The 18,871-nt window shown below is 48.1% G+C and overlaps 1 protein-coding gene across 11 annotated transcripts in view; it reads left to right on the top strand.

Annotated features, from left to right (window-relative positions):
• Nucleotides 1-467: 467 nt before the first annotated feature.
• ADGRB2 (adhesion G protein-coupled receptor B2) overlaps nt 468-18,871 on the top strand; it is a 160,831-nt gene continuing 142,427 nt past the window's right edge. For 5 of the 11 annotated variants that reach the window (XM_077931908.1, XM_077931910.1, XM_077931913.1 and 2 more), the window contains exon 1: nt 469-1,141. The gene's annotated coding sequence lies outside the window, so the exon portion shown is untranslated. Of the gene's footprint in view, nt 1,142-2,128; nt 2,607-18,871 lie in introns of those variants that run through there. The other 6 variants (XM_077931914.1, XM_077931915.1, XM_077931916.1 and 3 more) reach the window with 3 other exon arrangements.

Consider the following 18,871-nt stretch of genomic DNA (forward strand, 5'->3'; position numbering starts at 1 on the left):
AGTAAGGGCTGTTTGACATTGGAATGAACTCCCTTGCAAGGTGGTGGCTTCTTCTTCCTTGGAGGTTTCTAAGCAGAGGTTCGGTGGGCATCTGTCAGGGATGCTTTAGCTGTGACTCCTGCTTTGCAGAGGGTTGGACCAGATGATCCTTAGGATCCCTTCCAACTGTACAGTTCGATGACATATGAGACAACGATCCAGCGCTAAACTCGGCTTTACCTCTAAGTCGCGTGTGAACCGGTCCTTACTCCCGGGCGAGCCCGCATTAGGACTGCAGCTTTACGGGGACTTCTGAACGAGCCACTTCCCCACCCGCACTGTCGGAAAGCGGGTCGCCCGCATTTCCAAGCCTCGATCTGTCCGGGGCTTCCTTAAAGCTCAGGAAGTCCTTTTCCTCTTTTCTCTCCCTCTCTCCTCTCCTCCTCCTCTTTGGGTTCCCCCCTCCCTCCTTCCTTTCCGCGCAAACTCTTCGCCATGCCTGCTGCTGCCGCCGCTGCCGCCGCCGCTGCCATTGGTATCACACACACTCCAGCGAGAGCCCTGCAGGAGCCGGAGCAGCGCGAGCCCAACCCTGCTGCTGCTGCTGCTGTTGCAAGGAGAGGCGAGGCAAGAGGATCAGCGGCGGCGGCGCCCGGCAGCCCCGGGCCCAGGCGCGCGTGCCTGCCCGCCTGCCTGCCCGCCCGCCTGCCAGAGGGAGGAAGGATGCGAGCCGCTGGCTGCGTTTGCTCCGCAAGGGTCCGTCGTCTGCAGCAGCAGCAGCAGCCGAACCGCTGCCGCCGCCGCCGCCAACAGATCTGGGAAACGCTTGTGCAATAGTTCAAGTGACGCACCGAGGGAGTAGGGAGGGGGGACATTCCCCCCTCCTCCTCTAATTTTCTTTCTTTCTTTCTTCTTTTTTTGGAAGAAGGTGGAGACTTTTTCATTTTTTGTATCAACTACGGGGTTCATCCGCAGTGCAAGTTAAAAGGAGCCTTTTTAAATGAATCTTCCTTGCATTTGCGCCCCCATCATTTTATTTCTTTCTTTCTTTTATTAAAAATAATAATATAAATGAATCACCCCCAACCCAAGGGATGGCAAACTTCAGCTCTCTGGCTGCTTCATCGTGGAAGATCTTAAAGTCCTGCTGAACAAAGATCAGGTAAGGAGCACAGGGCTTTGTCCGAGGATGGAAGGAACGGAGAGAGGGGGGCAAAGGCGAGCGCTTGGTCGCCACGCGTTAGCCTCTCGTCGGAATGCCAGCAAACGGCGCTCCCCGCCGCGCCATCGCTCCCACCTGCCTTGCCCATCAAGTGCCCGCGGAGAAGCCGCCGCCGCCGCCGGGCTCCGGAGTAAAGTTGGTTGCGATTGATTGCAGGATGAGTTCTCTTTTCACCCCCGCTTTCCATCCAGCACCTTCCTGCTCCTCCTATCTCCCCCCCCCCCCACCGGATTCCATCCCGATTCCTCCTCCTTTCAGATAGATGACATGGAACGCCAATTAATTATTAGTATCTTTATTTTACTGTTATTCCAAATTGCTCCGCTTGTGAACGCCGCTCGCAAAATGCCACAACTACTAATCGCAACCTACCCTCCCTCCCGCAAAATTTTCACCCCCCGCCTAAGGTAGCAAGTTTGGTCCTGCTTTTTAGAGCTTGCACATTTAAATAAACAAACGATAGAAAGGTAGCTTTTCTAATGATGATGATTGCAAATGAGAGAGACTCCCCCCCCCCCCGGATGAGTCGGTTTGGAAGTTTTTTAGACTGATATTTATAGTGGCAGTTTGCGGCGGCGTGGGGGTGGCAGAGGCGAGAGAATAAATATCTTTTTGTATGTGTTTCTCGCTCTCGTCTTTGGCCGGGGAGGCGAAAGATACAAGTGTCCGGTTCTTCTTCCTCCTGCTGCTGCATTCACGCGAAAGGTTCTCTTCCCTCCCCTCCTCCCCGCCAAATTCAGCTGCCCCCCCCCCCCGGGCTGCTTTTTGCTGGTAGCTTTTAACGCCATGAAAACGAATAAGCGTAAATCGGCTACGTCTAATTCGAGGCTTTTAGGTGGTTTTGTTTTTTGTTTTTTAATGCGTATGTGGATTTATTGATGCAAAAGAGCCGGGGGGGTGGGAGGGAAGGAGATTTTCCCAGCGGATTCCTTTCTTTCGTGAATGCAACTTCCCAACATCGTTTGCATCTGAAATGGGTGCGATCTGAATCATCGCTTGCAAATTTTGGAGAGGTCTCTGTGCATCGGCGGGGGGCGGGGGGAGAGGAAGAGAAAATCGGTGGTCGTTTGGCGTTGCATTACCTAATGCCAGGAAGAAGAAAGAAGGAGAAAAAAATTCTCTTTCTCTCGGCGGAAGGCAACGGAGTGTCTCGTTAGCTGGCTAAATTGCAATTGGATTCGGCGGCTCCGGCAGTTTAATTGCTTTGGCTTGCAAGCCGCAGTGTTTCTTCTTTGGGGGGTGGCAACAGGATGCAGGACTCTCCACCCGCCTCCCTTCCCCAAAAGGAACAGATCCAGAATACGGAAAGGCTTTGAAGAGAGAAGGTCGATGACAGAAGGCGAGGCGAAGAAGGAAACGGGATTCATTAGGGAAGCTTCACTTCCAACTCCTGTTTTTTAAAAAAGTAATACTGCCTTTTTTTCCCTTTTTCTTTTACAAGGTGGGTGATTCTGTTCAGAAGTGTTTTCTGGCGCCCACTCTAGGAGAAGGAAGAAATGACACTCGGTGGCCAGAGTGCCCTTCTGTCTAAAACACACACTCTTTTTCCTGGTAATGATGGTTGGTTCTCACATGTATGTAATCCTTTTCTTTCTCATGACCCACATGTGCATGTGTGAACCAACACCATTAAAAAGGCTTGTGTTTTGGAGTTCAGGCATGTCCTGTCAGTGGTGGTGACAGCTGGATAGCTCATGTATACAACCCCATTTCCACTTGATGCCATAGGCGCTGGGTTTTGACTCTTGAGTTGTATCTTAAAATAAAATTGTGTTATGGGTGCTAGGAGCAGGGTTGAAGTTTATTTCCCGATAGATTCTTGTTTGCTTGTGTTGCATTGAGTTACCACTGATTGGAGATTGGCTTGTAAACATGCCGGCTATCGCTTGGCGCAAAACTCTCAAGAGGTAAAATACAACATGCCTACATATTTTATATTCTTACAACCCATGTCTCACTGACCTCTGCACCTTTGTAAGTTGTGCCATCCGTGTGCTCAGGCAGTGTCTTAAGAGTGTGGCAGTGAGGCCTTCTGAACAGCTCCAGAGCACAGAATTTTCCCTGGAGATTCGCCAAAGTCAGAATCTGAGCTTTATTTTATTATCTCTTTGTACCGTCTTTCAGCAGTTGCGGTTAGAGAGAGAACACTTAGGAGAGAGAACACTGTTCCGTCTATATTTTAATGGGTTACTTGCCCCTAACCCTTCTCATGTGTGAACTAAATATCTTCATAGATCTAAATCAACTTTTGTCAGCCTGGTCATTGCTAGATGTTTTGGACTACGATTCTCATCAGCCTCAGCCAAAACATCTGGAGGGGAGCACCAGGTTGAAGGCTGGTCTCAATATAAAGTATTTTGTGGCGGCTGGATTCAAATACCTGCAGCAGCTTTTGCTATAGACGCTAGTCTGACATTATTCTTTTTGGAGCGATGAATAAGAGGATGTGTGTGTAACATGACAGGGAGTGAAAATGTGCATTTAGATGCTGGTGGGGAGGTGTAGTGAGATGAGTCACTTCTATGCATCTGTCTTGTTTTTTCCTCCCCTTCCATCATTTGCACCGTTGGTTAACATTCTGCTCCGTTCCTCTATGCACTTGCCTGGCTGCATTCAGAGGGACAGATTTTGTTGTGATTTCTGGGAACACTTCTGTGACACAAAGGGCGGCTTCAGCTCCCGTCGACCATAGAACGGGGGTGTTGAACATGTGGCTGCCCATCAAACGATGTCGGACTCCCAACTTCCATCAGCCCCGGTGAGCATCTTCAAGGATGATGGGAGCTGTAGTCCAGCGGCATCTGTAGGGCCACAGGTTCCTCACCCCGGCTTTAGAGACTAAGTGATCCCTTCCAACCCTATTTATTTAATGGGTGCATATGGAACAGTGGGGCAGTTTCTCTGTTTGCTTGAGAGTGCAAGCCACTAGGGGTTGGGGAAGGGCTGGAACTCAGTGGTAGAGCACCTGCTCTGCAGGCGGAAGCTTCCAGGTTCAGTCCCCAATGGCAACTCCAGGCAGGGCTGGGAGAGACTCCTGCCTAAGCCCTGGTGGGGATCCCTTGCCAGTCAGTGATACTGAGCTAGGTAGACCAATGGTCTGACTCAGTATAAGGCAGCTTCCTGTGTTCCAGGAGCAGAGCAAATGCTTTGCATACAGAAGGTCTTAGGTTCAGTCCCCAGCAGTATCTCCAGGTATGGCTGGGATAGAAGCCTGCCTGAAGCTCTGGAATGTTGCTGTTGGTTGAAGTTTCCAGAGCCAGAAGGACCAAGGGTCTCATTTGTTGTAAGGCAGCCAAGAGGTCCTTCTGGTCCCCTCCCCACACCTCAGTGAAGATACACTTGCCAGGAGGGTTGCAGGGTTGTGTGTGTGTGTGTGTGTGTGTGTGTGTGTGTGTGGACGACTATGCTCTCAGCTTCATCTCCTTCTCAACCATATAAGGGTGATATTAATCCTGACCTGCCTTACAGCATCATTGGAAGGATTACCCAGATAGACATGGAGCATTTTGCATGCTCAAATGTGCTACATATATTCTCAAGTGTTGTTCAGTGTAGAGAATACTAATTTTTTTTTGAAAATCTTACAATTAAATCTTAGGCAGGCTTTCCTAGAAGTAGGTTCTATGGAGTCCAACAGCTCTCACATTCTAGTAAGTGTGCTAAGAATTTGAGCCCAGGCTTAAGTGCTATAGTTGTGTGTGTGTGTGTGTGTTGCAAGATGTTTTATGATCATATTGTTACATAAATCAATATATGTTTAGTGAGAAGCATGCCCCTTGCTGTTCATGGGGCTTGTTCATTAGTAAATGTGTTTTGAATTACAGCCTAAACGTGATTTCTGGATTGCAGAGAAATCTCTGTGTGTATTATATCAAACGTTTTTTGGCATGGCATGCTACAAGACCTTATGGAGCTGGTTCGTTTACTTGCCTCATCACTGAGATTCTTAAGCCAGACTTATAAAATAGTCACTCATCTGCAGTGAGTAGGTTTACCTGCTTCCCTTTGCTCATTGTTTGATGCTATGGATTTACAGGTGGGAAGGATTTTCTTTTTTCCTGCCACATCAGATTAGTTAGTGATTCTGGGGCTGTTCTTTACCTTCTCCAGGATCATGCACCTTGCCTCAGTTTCTTGAACTGCTTTGAGCTGGGACTCTGCTCCAGAGCTTGTTTGAACTTCAGGGCTGGAGGCTGTCAAATAATCAGAGCATGTGCAGAGTGCCTATGGCCAAGTAATGGCAGCTAGGCTCCCCAAATTTGGTTTGGGAAGCATGGGTCTCCAGGATGCATCACACATTTTACATGCAAGCTCAAACCCACCCCCACCAACCTCTCTCTTTCTAGAAATGAACCGCTGTTAGGATTTCTCTGCTCTGTACAGTTGCCCGCCTTGCTCTCCTTCCTTTAGATGCATTAGAATCTGGATTGTGTCAATCAATCCAGGAGAGATTAATTGTGTGTGTGTGTGTGTGTGTGTGTGTGTCCATCTGGGACAGCCTTCCCCAAGCTGGTGCCCTCCAGATGTTTTGGACTGCAACACCTATCAACCACAGCACAGCATGACTACTTAGGGCTGATGAGAGCTGGAGTCCAAAGCATCAGCTTGGGGACAGGCAGAGCTAGGAAATCCTTGCACCCCTCTTGCTGTAAATCTCTGTGGAGAGCTTTGCAGATTGGAGGCAGTGGGCCTCAAGTCGAGCGGATGTGTCCCCCACCCTCCACAGCAAGAGAGCCAGCTTGGAGTGGGCTGATGGGTTTTATTTAGTCCTGGTCTCAGCTGGCCATGAGATTGGCAGCATCTTCACTCATAGGCCAGTGATGGCAGCCTCCTCCGCTGCTGCAGAAATATGTCTCTCACTGAGTGACCCCTTTTGCCTTTCTAGTCCACTGCTTAACGCTTTGCTCTCTGCGACACGCTCTTGAGATGGCCCCATTTGGCATCTCATTCAGGCACAAGAAGGCAGAAATTGTGAAGTTGAGGAACGGGCATCTCTAGTGTACAGCTGTGAATGGAACCTCTACCCCCAGATGGCGGTGGAGACAGTGCTGGTTGGGCCCCAGGCAGATCTGTCATCACAGGGTCTTTCCTTCCGTGGGATGGAGCTGCAAGAGAGAAATGGAACCAAGGGTAGTGCATGGAGCAGCTTCTGTGGCAGAGTGGGGGACTGAGGTGCCTGGGAATGTGTGCATGGAATGAAACAAAGCCATCATGCTAAATGTGGAGTGTTTAAGTAAGTGGGCTGTTGCTTCTGCATTCCCAGTGAAGTGACAAGTTCCAATGGTGTGTGTGTGTGGGGGTGTATTTTAAGGAGCTGAATTTGGACATTCAGAGTAAGAATCACCCTCACTGGAATACGCTAAAAGCTTTGGTGGTTGCCAGTGATTGGCTGAGATGCCGGAGTATCACAGAAGAGCACAAAGCAGGCTGCCATTGGACTGAGCTGCTCTGATGATGGAGAAGGGGCAGGGCATGCTAGAGTGGAAAAATAGAAAGAAGTCTGCCTAAGAAACTGAGCAATCTAAGAAGGAAGCTTTGAAGACTTATCCAGCGGGAGAAGGTTCACTCAGCCAGGAGGTGGAGAGGTGAAGATAAAAGGGCCCATTCACATACAACCAATAGACAACTCTTTGGCTGCAGGCTTTCAGCAGAATTCTTAACCTCATATCTGATGAATGTCTGAAGCTGCTTATGCTGCCGTCTATTCTGGCTGGCAGTGGTTTTCCAGGGTCTCAAGGAGAGGGAAGCCTTTTGTAGTTCTCCACTTCAGACCACATCAGGGATTGAACCCAGAAATATGGCATGCAGAGCAAGAGAAAGACCACTGGAAGGGACCAGGGCTTTATTTTGTGAATTCTGAGAACAGGGGATATCTGGACAGGATAAGAAACAGTCTCCAAACTCCTACTGCAGCTGTGCCCAACCTGGTGCCCTCCAGATCAGCTCCCATAAGCCCCCAGCCAGCATGGCCATTCATCTGTGGCTGCCCCTCCCTTGCAGATCAACTCAGGAAATCCAGTTGTAATTCGGTGAGAGTGCTTAGCTTCTGTTTCATCCAGAGTCTGTAATTCCTCCCGATGCGACAGCTGTCACGGCGCAAGGGAGAGCACGAGGAATGTGTCACATTTGATAAGGACACTCTAGCCAGCTAATTTCTGCCCAGGAGGACAGGGAAAAATTGCTCTGAAATCCAGTGCAATCCTGCAATGCTCTTTTTCTTGCATCTCCTCCCAAGTCCCTTCTCCTGTGTTTTGCATGACAGAATTACATCGCATGGCATAGTTAGAGAAGTTGTGCTTAAAACAGCTCCCTCCTCCCCTCCTGCCCCTTGGAAGACTCCCGTTTTCTTGCTTCATCAAGGGAGCTGTGCATTTTGAAGCAAACTGACCCAATTTGCAACTCCCAGATTAATACATAGATTGGAACATACTTATACTTTGGATTTTGCACTTGTGAATTTTGCAGTGGAGTTCTCTGCTCAAAAAACATGTCATGATTAATAAAAAAAATAGTTTTGAATAAAATACATTTAGAAATGCATTCATTGAGATAAAATACTTTTTTAAAAATCACAAATTAATGTGGGAGCACAAATTAATGTGCACCTGCAAAATGAACAGAGACCAGAAATCGACTGATCTGTCTGTTCTTAACCCCTTTTGTAAAAGAAGCTCCTCGTGCAGAGATGTTTGTAAGGCTGTGGTTGGATATACACTTGGGGAACCTTTTTCAGACAGGGGGCACATGCCGGGGTAGGCAGGGCCAGAGGAAGTAGTGGGTGGGGCAATGGGTAGGCAGCTCCCACTTTTGTAGTCAGCTGCATTCCAGTCACACACAAAAAGTCAGAGGCTTCCACCCCAAGCCATCTTTCCATCTTTCCAGCTTCCAAGCAACCAAAGAGATTTTCCAGCTGCAGAACTGCACTTGCAGGGGTAGGCCTGGGGAGCGATATAGCCTCAGAAGGGGAACCATGGCTTGGGAAGAGTCCTGTTGGCCAGATAGAGAGACCTGGATGACCTATAGGTCACTTCCACCTGGGTTGGGAAACCTCAGGCTGGTTCCCCAACCAGGGTGGGAGTGACCCATAGGTCTCTTCTGGGGGGCTGGAGGCTATTAGAGGGTTGAGTGACATAAGAGAACTTTGTGACTGCTGTGCAGGAACATGTCCTTTTCTTAATTTTGGTTGTCAACAGAGATAGAAGCCATGTTAAGTTAGAGTAGGTCCATTGAAATTAGTGAATGCTAATTTCATGCTATGAGTTCATAGAATCATAGAGTTGTAAGGGACCCCAAGGGTCATGTAGTCCAACCCCATTCACTGCAGGAATCACAGCTAAAGAAACCCTGAGAGATGGCCATCCAACCTCCATTTACAAACCTCCTTCTGAGTTAGGTCCATTGATTTCAATAGATGTGCCCTGAGTAAAACTTAGTTGAGTATTATCCAATGTTGGGGCAAGTCTGTTTATCATAGTGAAGGACAATGAGCCAATGCTGCAACTAGGGCAGGTATCCCGCTTTCTCATAGACCTCTGTGGTCCCTTTTCACTTTCAGGGAGATTGTGAGAGAGTCCTGCTAGGAACGTGGGGAGCTGCCTTACACTAATTTGGGCTGTCGGACGATCTAGATTCTAGCTCATGTTCAAGCAAGCTACAGTTTGCCTAGACAAACTTTGTCTTTGTGTTATGTGCTAACCAGGCCATTTTGTGATTTAAGACGGTTTAATACCTGCCAATATATTACATGCAGAGCCTACTGCAAAGAATGTTATAGGTTTAACTCTTTTTTACCCCGAAATGGAAACACAGCTTTGGCATGGTTTTCCAGTGTGGTTGCCTGGAGACCAATCTTTTTCATCCACAGGGGACTTGGTTCCTTTTCTGGAGGTTTGCATTATGCTCATCACACCATCCAATTAAGCTGCACCCCATGAGGCATCAGGGATCTGAAGCAGTCGAAAAGACTGGGTTTGAGGGCTATTGCCAATGTGGGTCAGCATTGCTGGGTGAGACCAGCAGGCCATTGGTCTGGCTTGGCAGGATGCAGCTCCTTCTATCATTAGAGAAGCCTTTCTTGGAAGTGCTGTCCACTGCCCAGGAGAGTCAGCATCTCTTGATTGTAGCAAGTATCTGGGTCTCCTGTCAGCTCCTATCTCAGGAAGTAGATCTTGCAGAGCAAAGCAGTCTGTTTTCTTGAGGTTTGCAGGATTTGACTAATAAAAGTCAAGATTGAGAAGATAAGAAAAGGAGAGGCAAGGAGAGATTAGTGATTAGACAAGGAGCAGAGAGAGAGACATAAAAATACTCATTGTCTTAAGAGCCCAAGGACTGCCTTAGTAGATCAGACCAATGGTCCAGTTTAGGCTGGGGACATTCCAGCTGTGGCCCACAAGAAGAGTGTGAGGGCAACAGTCATCGGCCCTCAAGGATTGGTATTTGCTGTTGTTGTTTTCAGTCTGCACATGTTATGTAATTGATTATGTCCTCCCCCCACCCCAATTTGCTTCCTTTGCATTGAAATGAATGGGGTGTAATGATATAATGGCAATGTAATTTACTTTAAGTGATGTGATGAATTACATAATTTTGTTACAGTGGGCAATAAGAGCATGAGAAGAGCCAGGATTCTTTGAGGGAAGCCACCCCTGTTCACAGTGGCATCATGGTGATACTGCAGCCCCAAGGAACACAGGAAGCTGCCTTATACTGAATCAGGCCACAGGCCCACCTAACTCCATATTTGTCCAATCCTATTTTAACACTATTGAAATACAATTCCCCTCAGCCCCAGCCAGAAGAATGCACCTGGAGAGCACCAGTGCAGTGAAGGCCCTTCTACATCCCCTCCACGTAGCAAAACTGGGGCCCATCTGTGAAAATAGCACAGCAGCAAGCTTAAAAAAATGAAGAGAAGGAACTCCATATAAATAGCCAGTGAAATTAATTGCTATGGGATGCTGGGAGTGGCCATTGCCTCAACTGCCTTTAAAAACAAATTAGAGAAATGCGCTCGGATTGGGCCTCTTCATGACTGCCAGACGTGACAGCTAGTGGAGCGGTACTCCCCCCACCCACCCCAGTCTGGAGACAGACTGCAGCAACTGCAGATCACATGGGACTCCCCCTGCCACCACCGCCCCTCACACAATATACAGCAGATAAGAAACATACGAAGAGGGGATCTGTGGCAGAGAGAAAGGAAGAGAACAGGAAACACAATCCTAATAGGGCATGGATTTTGCCATTGTATGTAGTCATTGATTTACAGCGGCTTTCACCAAGCTGCTGCTCTCCAGATAAACATCTGGAGGGCACCAGGTTGGTGAAGGCTGTTCGTGGAGGAAAAGGCTACCAATGGCTACTAGCCATGATAGCTCTGCTCTGCTTCCATGGCTGGAGGCAGTAATACTTCTGAATACCAGTTGCTGGAAGCCACAGGAGGGCAGAGAGCTCTTGTGCTTGGGTCCTGCCTTTGGGTTTCCCACAGGTGTCTGGTTGGCCACTGGGAGCCCAGCTTAGTGACCTAGGTGTGTCATTGGCATGATTCAACAGCAGGGCTTCTCTTACACTCTTAACCAAGTTCTGCTTTTTGTTTTCCCCTGCTTTACAATGCCAGCTCCCAGACTAAGCTAAGGAGAGTATGCTACATTAACATTTCTCAAACTTCCAGTAACCGGGGCACACACTTCTTTGTTCTGTGCTGAAATTGGGGTTGTGCTTTGCTTCTCAAAGTTACAAAGCCAGAGTTGCCTGTGATTGTCACAGGTGCAAAATTGGTCATGTGGCATGGAGAGGAGGAAGGAAGGTCGACCCAGTGTAAGCGGATCCTAAAAACCTCTTGGCATGGTTCTACTGCTAATGTCCACTCCTCCGTTGGGTATCCCAGGGCCATTTGCTTCCTGCTGCAGCCTTGATCCAGGTCAGCCCTTCTGCATCTCCAAATAAGGCTCCCCCTGGTGTGCTGGGAGGTTTCTTTCCAGTGCAAATAGCAATTCTGTGTTTGTCTCTCTGTGTATGTGTCTGCTCCAGATCAGGGCAACAGCAGGGAACAGAAAATGTTTAACCCCCTTCTGCTACTCCTAAGAACACAAACAAGGCCTGCTGGATCAGTCCAGTGGTCCATCTTGTCCACCCTCCTGTTCTCATAGTGGTCAACCAAATGCCCCAATCGGAAGCCCCCGAACAGGACCTGATCACCTGCCCCCACAGTTTGTACTCTACTCTGCCAGGTAGCTGATCTGGATCCAGCTCATGTACCTGTGTGTTGTTAAACCATCCTTGCAACCATCCTTGTTCGTGTGGTATAGAAGTTAGAGTGTCAGACTAGGACCTGGGAGACCAGGGTTCAAATCCTCACTCAGGGAGTCACTGTCTCTCAGCCTAAACATACCCCACAGGACTGTTATGAAGATAAAATGGGGGTGGACAGGGAGAAACATCTACATGTACTTGAGTTCATAGCAGGAAAGGTGAGGTGTAAACTAATTGCAAATTGGGGTCACAGGGAAAAGGAGGCCCTAAATCCAGGGGTTCCCTTATTAGGATGGCTGCATGTGAATTAGTAATGAAGGTTCAATGTTGAGCTAGGTGTGCCTTGGGGCAAAGCAAGTCACAGCAGCTCTTATACTGGTGCAAAGCAAAGGATGTTACAGTATTCCACTGGATTAGCTTAGTGGTAGAAAGACTGATGCATGAATTGGGAAATCCATGTTCAGATTTTGCCTCTTCCAGGAACTCTCTGCGGTGTCTTAGAATGGTCAGCCCACGTCTGTCTGCACTGTGAGGCTAACAGTGCCTGCCTACCTTGCAGGGTGGTTGTAAGGATAGCAGTATAGTAATGTGAAACATTTTTAAATTAAATAATAATAATAATAATAATAATAATAATAATAATAATAATAATAATTTATTATTTATACTCCACCCATCTGGCTGGGCTTCCCCAGCCACTCTGGGTGGCTTACAAAAAATATTAAAATACTGTAATACATCAAACATTAAAAGCTTCCCTAAACAGGGCTGCCTTCAGATGTCTTCTAAAAGTCTGGTAGTTGTTGTTCTCTTTGACATCTGGTGGGAGGGCATTCCACAGGGAGGGCGCCACTACCAATGTTCAATGTTTCTGTTGCTGCTGTTGCCCCCAACTCTAGTCCCAGTGCTCTAACTTTACAAATCCAGACGACTCCCCTCTCCCTGATTTCACCACTCACTCTCTCTCTCCCTCCCTCTGCCCCCCCCCCCCCCCAGGCATGGGCAGTTCTGTAAATCACTCACGGCTATAAGGCAGGCACAGAGTGTTCTCTGGCAGGGAATAATCCTTAATCTTGGAGCAGCTTTTAAACTCAAACTCGCATTTGGAAGACCTTTGAATTTTTTTTTTTAATGACAGTTAAGGTAAAATAAATTCCCAAAAAGGGCTGCCTGGCTGCCAGTGATAGCGACTCTGATCCAGCGATTGGCAAAAAGCATCGCTGTTAACAACATCAGCTTGGTGAATTGTGCCAAAGATGCATTCAGGCTCCTTGGAATGGAGAGTGGCAGCGGGCCAGGAAGGGAGAAAAGGAGCCTTCCCCTGGCTCCTGGCCCAGTGGGATGTTCTGTAGGCACTTCTGGGCAAACCCCTCTCCTTCCCCCACCAACCTCCCTCAACAGTGGGCTGTACTCCGGACAGCTTTCATTGCATGCTGCACGAATGCCAGTTTGCTGGGATTGTCTCCCTTGTGCAATTCAGCCTCCTGTGAAACCATTCTTCAGTCTGGGGCCTGCCGTTTACCAGGACTGTGCAAGGCAAGCACTGGGGCTCTCAAAGAGGAGATCCCAGCCACTTTGGTCCTCCCCAGACCTTCTTGGCTTGGTTAGGAAGGGAAGAGCTCAGCCCTAAGCCTGGATTCAGATGACCTGCTAAGCCAAAGTGTGGCTTAGCTTAGTGTGGCCAGCAGAAGGGACCAGAGAGGAGCAGAGCAGCTGCAACTCCTCTCTGAAGGCACGACCTGTTTCAGTGAGCCATAGTTTGGCTTACAGTGTCATGAGAATCCATATTTTTTCTTGGAAATTGGGTGCAAGTGTCAAGCTGATGTCTGAATGCAAAACAGGATTATGAGTTCCAAATTGCATTGTGATGTCTCACTGCTTGAGGGAGGTATTAGTGTGCTCTACAACTTTCTTGGCTCCTTTCTTGGGGCTTGAGCTGGCTTCCAAACTCCAAATGGAGAATTTCCCCCAGAATTTGCAATTCTCATACCTCTGTGTTCGAGGCAGATACTATTCTGCTAAGGTTCAAGTTTTGCAAGCAAACAGGGGGCTGGCATACTGCCAGATTAGACCAAAATCTCGCTGTGCTCACGCCTCCCCTGCCTCCAATAGCTCTTGCATACTTTGGCTAGAAATGGCCCCAGAGGTCTAGTAAAACCCCAAAGGAGGATCATTTGCTAACAACAATTAGCCCCAACGAGAGCAGACAGAGGTTAGCCAAGGGCCCCTTCTAGCTGTCGCTTGGGCTGCTTTGGCATCACTGAGAGAGAGTCTGAAGCGTGAAAAGCAAAAATGGAGGTTTCCCAAACACAAGGAGTGAATGTGGTGGTGAGGACATCTCTTCTTCACATCTGTGGGAAGAAGAGAGGCAAAACTATTAAGGATGGCCTGAAAAATGAGTTCAAAGCCTGAAAGTGGAAGAACATGTAAGGCCACATCATCTTAAAAAAGGAAACACATCCTGCTTCTAGTCTGCTAACCACCAGGGCATACAGGTGTCTTCCAAATACTCTTTAAGTTGTGCAGGTTGCCTTGGAGGGAAGACTCACTTCAAAATCTAGAGCAGTTGCACTCATGGATAGCAACAGCCCCAAAGGGACATCCAAAGATGTTAGGAAGAGGTGCAGATCAGCTGAGGAGGAGGCAGAGTTGTTGTCCCTTCTCTGTTCATCAAACAGTCAGTCTGATGACCAGGGAGAGAGTGGATGGCAGGTCCATCAATTAGTGCCCTGCGCTCTTCCCAATTACTTCATTTCCCCCTATGGTCACTGAAATTGGTGGGGTCATGGTGGAGCCACCAAGCTCAAGGTTTAGTGCCCTTGCCTTAAGGTATACTACATCTAAGCCATGTACAGCTTTAAAGGTACTCAACAACACTTTGAATTGTGCACTGAAACAGATGGATAACCACCAAGGCAGCTGTTGCAGAATTAGTGCAACACATGTGCGATCACCAACATCCTTGCATCTGCATACTGGAACAGCTGATGCTTTCTGAGGCTTTTCCATGGAGAATGTGTTTCACTCATCCACCCTGGACGTAACTGCGGAGGCTTGTGTTCCTATGGTCAAGATGGATGAGTGCAGTTAGCTCAACAGCTTCAGCTGGCCAAAAATCACTCCTGGATGGAGTCGCCAGCTGGCCATCCAGGTGTAATGCCTCCTCCAGTGTGATCCAGCGTGTCTTGTAAATTCAGTGCATCTTCACAGGGAATGAAAGGAGGATTTTGAGTCTTTTGCTATGCACTTTTGACTGCTGCCAGGTCCCCCAAAAACTTTCTGGAGAACATTGTAGACCATGGTTTGGAGCCAGCTAAGTTTGACAGCAGTGACCACGCTTAGTTGCTGATGGGTCTTGTTGCTGGTCAGGAGGTACGACAATTCCTTGCTGATCCCACAGAAGTCAGGTGTGTAGCTTCCTCATGCCTGATATAGACAGACCAGGCTTCTAGATAGCTCCTTGCTTGGTCTCCCGTGATGAATACATTTTGTCTCCGGGTGACCAGGAATCAAAAGCTTTGTGAACTCTTTCTCCCAACTCCCTGGCCACAAATGACCAAACTTGGGGATGTGTGGCCCTATGGATTATTCAAAATGATGATAGGCTGGTCTTTACCATGGCCATTCTTAGAAGATGGCGCAAAACTGTAATTCATGTGGGTCTTGCATTTTACCCCTCAATGTGTGTGGGTGAGATCGACGTAATGCTGCAGTATCTCTGCCTGCCTCCCTTGTCCTCTGCCCTCCAAGCCGCTGCTGCTCCTTCCTTTCTTCCGTGAGACACCCTCACAGAAGTCATTCAGTCACTTCTAGCTTTGGGGAACGAGAAGCTTTGTCTGGCTTTTCTTTTCTCTTTTCTTTCTTTTCTGCCCTTAATTGAAATTCTGTGAAGTCTCTCTGAATTATAATCAGGTCTTTGAGGAATTGCCCTATCTTCCTGTTGCTACTATGATGTTATCAGGAAAACATCTATACCCTTTTGAAGAAATCTGTCTTCTGATGGAAGAGCAGAGGAGGAGCCGTTCTCCGGCATTACGGAGCTTAAATTCTGCTTTCAAGGTAAAAATTGTGGGGATGTCCCTTTCCACAAAGCCAAAACATGGGACTCTCCTTTTTTCCTCTGCAAAACATACAGTCCTTTCCTGAAAACATCACCCACAGAGGGGAATCCAGCAACAGCAGTTGCGTTGTGGCCCCAGACCAGGACTCCATGAAGCCAGAGTCCTCTGGCAGCTGCAACTCCAAGGAGAAGCTGGATCTTCTTGGTCCATCCTGTGCAGGTCTGTGGGCACAGGAGCCTCACCTGAGAAGGCATCTCTGCAGCTAAACACTAGTGCCTGGTCCACAGACTCCTCAGGGGACCATGATAGGGCCCCAAGGAGAGAGCCCCACATTTGAAAAACACATTGCCCTGAAGGAGGCAACAGCAGCACAACATGTTGAAGAACCCAGCTAAGCACCCAACACACCCTAAAGCAGCCTTCACCAACCTGGTGCCTTCCAATTTTTTGGACAACAACTCCCATCATCCCCAGCCAATGTAGAACTTGCCGGATGGCTGATCCATCCCAATTCAACAGCTTCAAAAATACCTTAAAAACATCAACAACTGGATAATTCCAAAACATGCTTTCTAGTGTTGGTCAGCAAGAGTCCCTTGGAAGCTCACAAAGAGGTGGTGGCTACCCCACCATTTATTCCCAGCATCTAATCATTTTGTAGTCTGCCTCCCTAAGTGGAGGCTCAATTCAGCTGCTATGGTTAAAAGCCTTTGACTTGACCCATCTTTCATTAATTCCTCCGAGCCTTCTTTTTAAAAGCTGCATCTGTTAACATTGCTGTATTATTTTTGATCCTCCTCCTCCTCCTCCTCCTCCTCCTCCTCCAAGGAACTCATGGCAGAAAACACGGTTCCCTCCTACCATTTTTATCACCACAATTGCCTTGTGAAGTGGGTTAGACTGACAGATGGTGACTGGCCTAGGCTCGCCTGACGAATTTTATAGCTGTATGGAGAACTGAGCTGTGCTTTCCTGATCTGAGTCCAATACTCTAAGAAGTTGATGGAGTTCATCTCCCATCAGTCTCAGCCAGCCTAGGCAATGATCATGGATGGTGGGAGGTAGAATCCAGCTCCATTTCCAGAGCATCAGGTTCCTTTCCTCTGCTTCAGGCCACTACACCACGCTATTCCCCATTGCCAACCTGGTGCTCTCAAGCCAGCACAGCCCACGCCTGGAGGGCACCAGGATGACAGCACCTGAACTAAGTCAACATTTTATTGAACAACATGCCTTTTGGCACATTGAAAAATGTCTGGTCTGTGGGATAGTCCCACCGATAGCTCTTTCCTGGAGGCTGTGCAGAGGAATCCTGGGTTTCACCACCCAGCTGGGGAGGCATCTGCAGCTTGGCTTTGGGATTATGAGATGGGGAAGCTGGATTGCAGTGGGCCAGCTTTTCTGCAGCAGAGCGCTCCCTTATTCTCACACACCCCCTTGCCGGCTGCTGCTGAGTGAGATAATGAACATTCTAAACAAAGGCTAATTGTCTTATAACTGCACCGGCCTCTCTTGGCTGCGGAAAAAGACCTCACAGGCTCCCCTCTGCCTGGTAAATGACTGGATTGGGGCTGCGGAAAAGGCAGCGAGGGGCATCACTGTCTCCCGGTGCTCAGTTCTCCTGCTGCTTGTGATGCAACTGTCTGGTGCTCCTAGGGAGGGAGGAAGAGTTTTGTCGGTTTGTACAGTGGTACCTCAAGTTACAGATGCTTCAGGTTACAGACGCTTCAGGTTACAGACTCCGCTAACCCAGAAATAGTACCTCAGGTTAAGAACTTTGCTTCAGGATGAGAACAGAAATCGTGCTCTGGCGGTGCGGTGGCAGCGGGAGGCCCCATTAGCTAAAGTGGTACCTCAGGTTAAGAACAGTTTCAGGTTAAGAACAAACCTCCAGAACAAATCAAGTTCTTAACCCAAGGTACCACTGTATTTTAGAGCAGAAAGGGGGAACTAGAAGCCCCATCCCAGATGGGGTTGGGCTTCAGCTCCCATCATCCCTAGCCATTATTGGTTGTGTTGACTGGGGCTAATAGGAATTGGAGTTCCAAGAGGAAGGGTTGTAGCTCAGTGGTAGAGTAACTGCCTTGCATGGTGAAGGTGGCATCTCCAGGTAGAGCTGTTAAAGATTTCTCCCTGAAATCCTGGAGAGCTGCTGTCAGTCTGTGTAGACAATACTGAGCTGGCTGGACCAATGGTCTGATTCATCATAAAGCAGCTCCCTAACATCTGGAGTGCCAGCGGTTCTCCGCCTTTGCCTTAAAGCACTCTGACCTCATTGGCTGGCTTACATGCAGACTGGAACATATTTCTCCAAAATGGTGGGAAAACATGCATAGAATTGTAGAGTTGGAAGGGATCCTGGGGTCATCTAGTTCAACCCCCTGCAATGCAGGAATCTCCATTCAAGCATATGTACCAGTATGCAATTTCGGGGGAATATGTCTACAAAAATGCATATTTTAGGGAATAAGTCTTAAAAAACCTGCATATTTTAGAGGAAGAGCATGTGGAAAATTAGATATTGGGGGTGGTTCATTGGAAACAAGAATGACTACATCTGTGTCTGAGCATGTGCTAAACTGACACGGAATGGAAAGAAGCTGATCTGCACTACCAAGAGCAACTGAACGTAAGTGAGTGGATATGCATAAATCTGGATTAATAAGCAAGGCTCTGGGGTGCAAGGGGCTGCGTTGTTGAAGTGACATGACTTTTGTTTGCTCACCAACCCTGAAAAATGTTGGGGTCTTTTAAGTGAAATTGAGGCTTTTGAAGCCCATGGCGGTCAGGTGCCTGCTTCCGTTCCCACCACCTTTTCCAGTTCTTCCTGGCGTAAACGTTTTTACAAAGGTGGCTGGCAACGCAGAACATCCGCTTCTTTACTTGCCTGGGTTCTTGCGGGGTAAGCAGATGAGCAAATCCTCCTGCTTCTGATCCCCTCTTTGCTGCATCTTCCCTTTGGGGTAACTTCACAACGGGGGAAGCTCAGAGCACATTAAACGGCTTATAGCATCTTAACCAGCCGTTAAGCGATTAAAAGCCCATGTAAAACACTTTGCTTGGCGGCTTAGGCCGGGTTCATGCATGCAAAGGGATGAGGTGGTAGAGGCCTGTGGCGGATAGAATGGACTGTACCACTTCAGACTGCAGGCAGGGAATCATATTTTTAAATGCACCCCAGCAGTTTTCTTTTAAATCACTACTAGTAGAAAAAGAACAGTTTAGCAAGGGATAAGGTAGGATAGCATCTTTCCCCTGGTGTCTTTTCTTTTCTTTTCCTTCCTTCTCTTTCCATGCAAAAATATTGGGGTGGTGCACCCAAAAACAAAAACAAAAGCTGAACACCAAACTTAAAACA

This window comes from Podarcis muralis, chromosome 7 (genome assembly GCF_964188315.1).
Source record: "Podarcis muralis chromosome 7, rPodMur119.hap1.1, whole genome shotgun sequence".
Lineage (NCBI taxonomy): Eukaryota > Metazoa > Chordata > Lepidosauria > Squamata > Lacertidae > Podarcis > Podarcis muralis.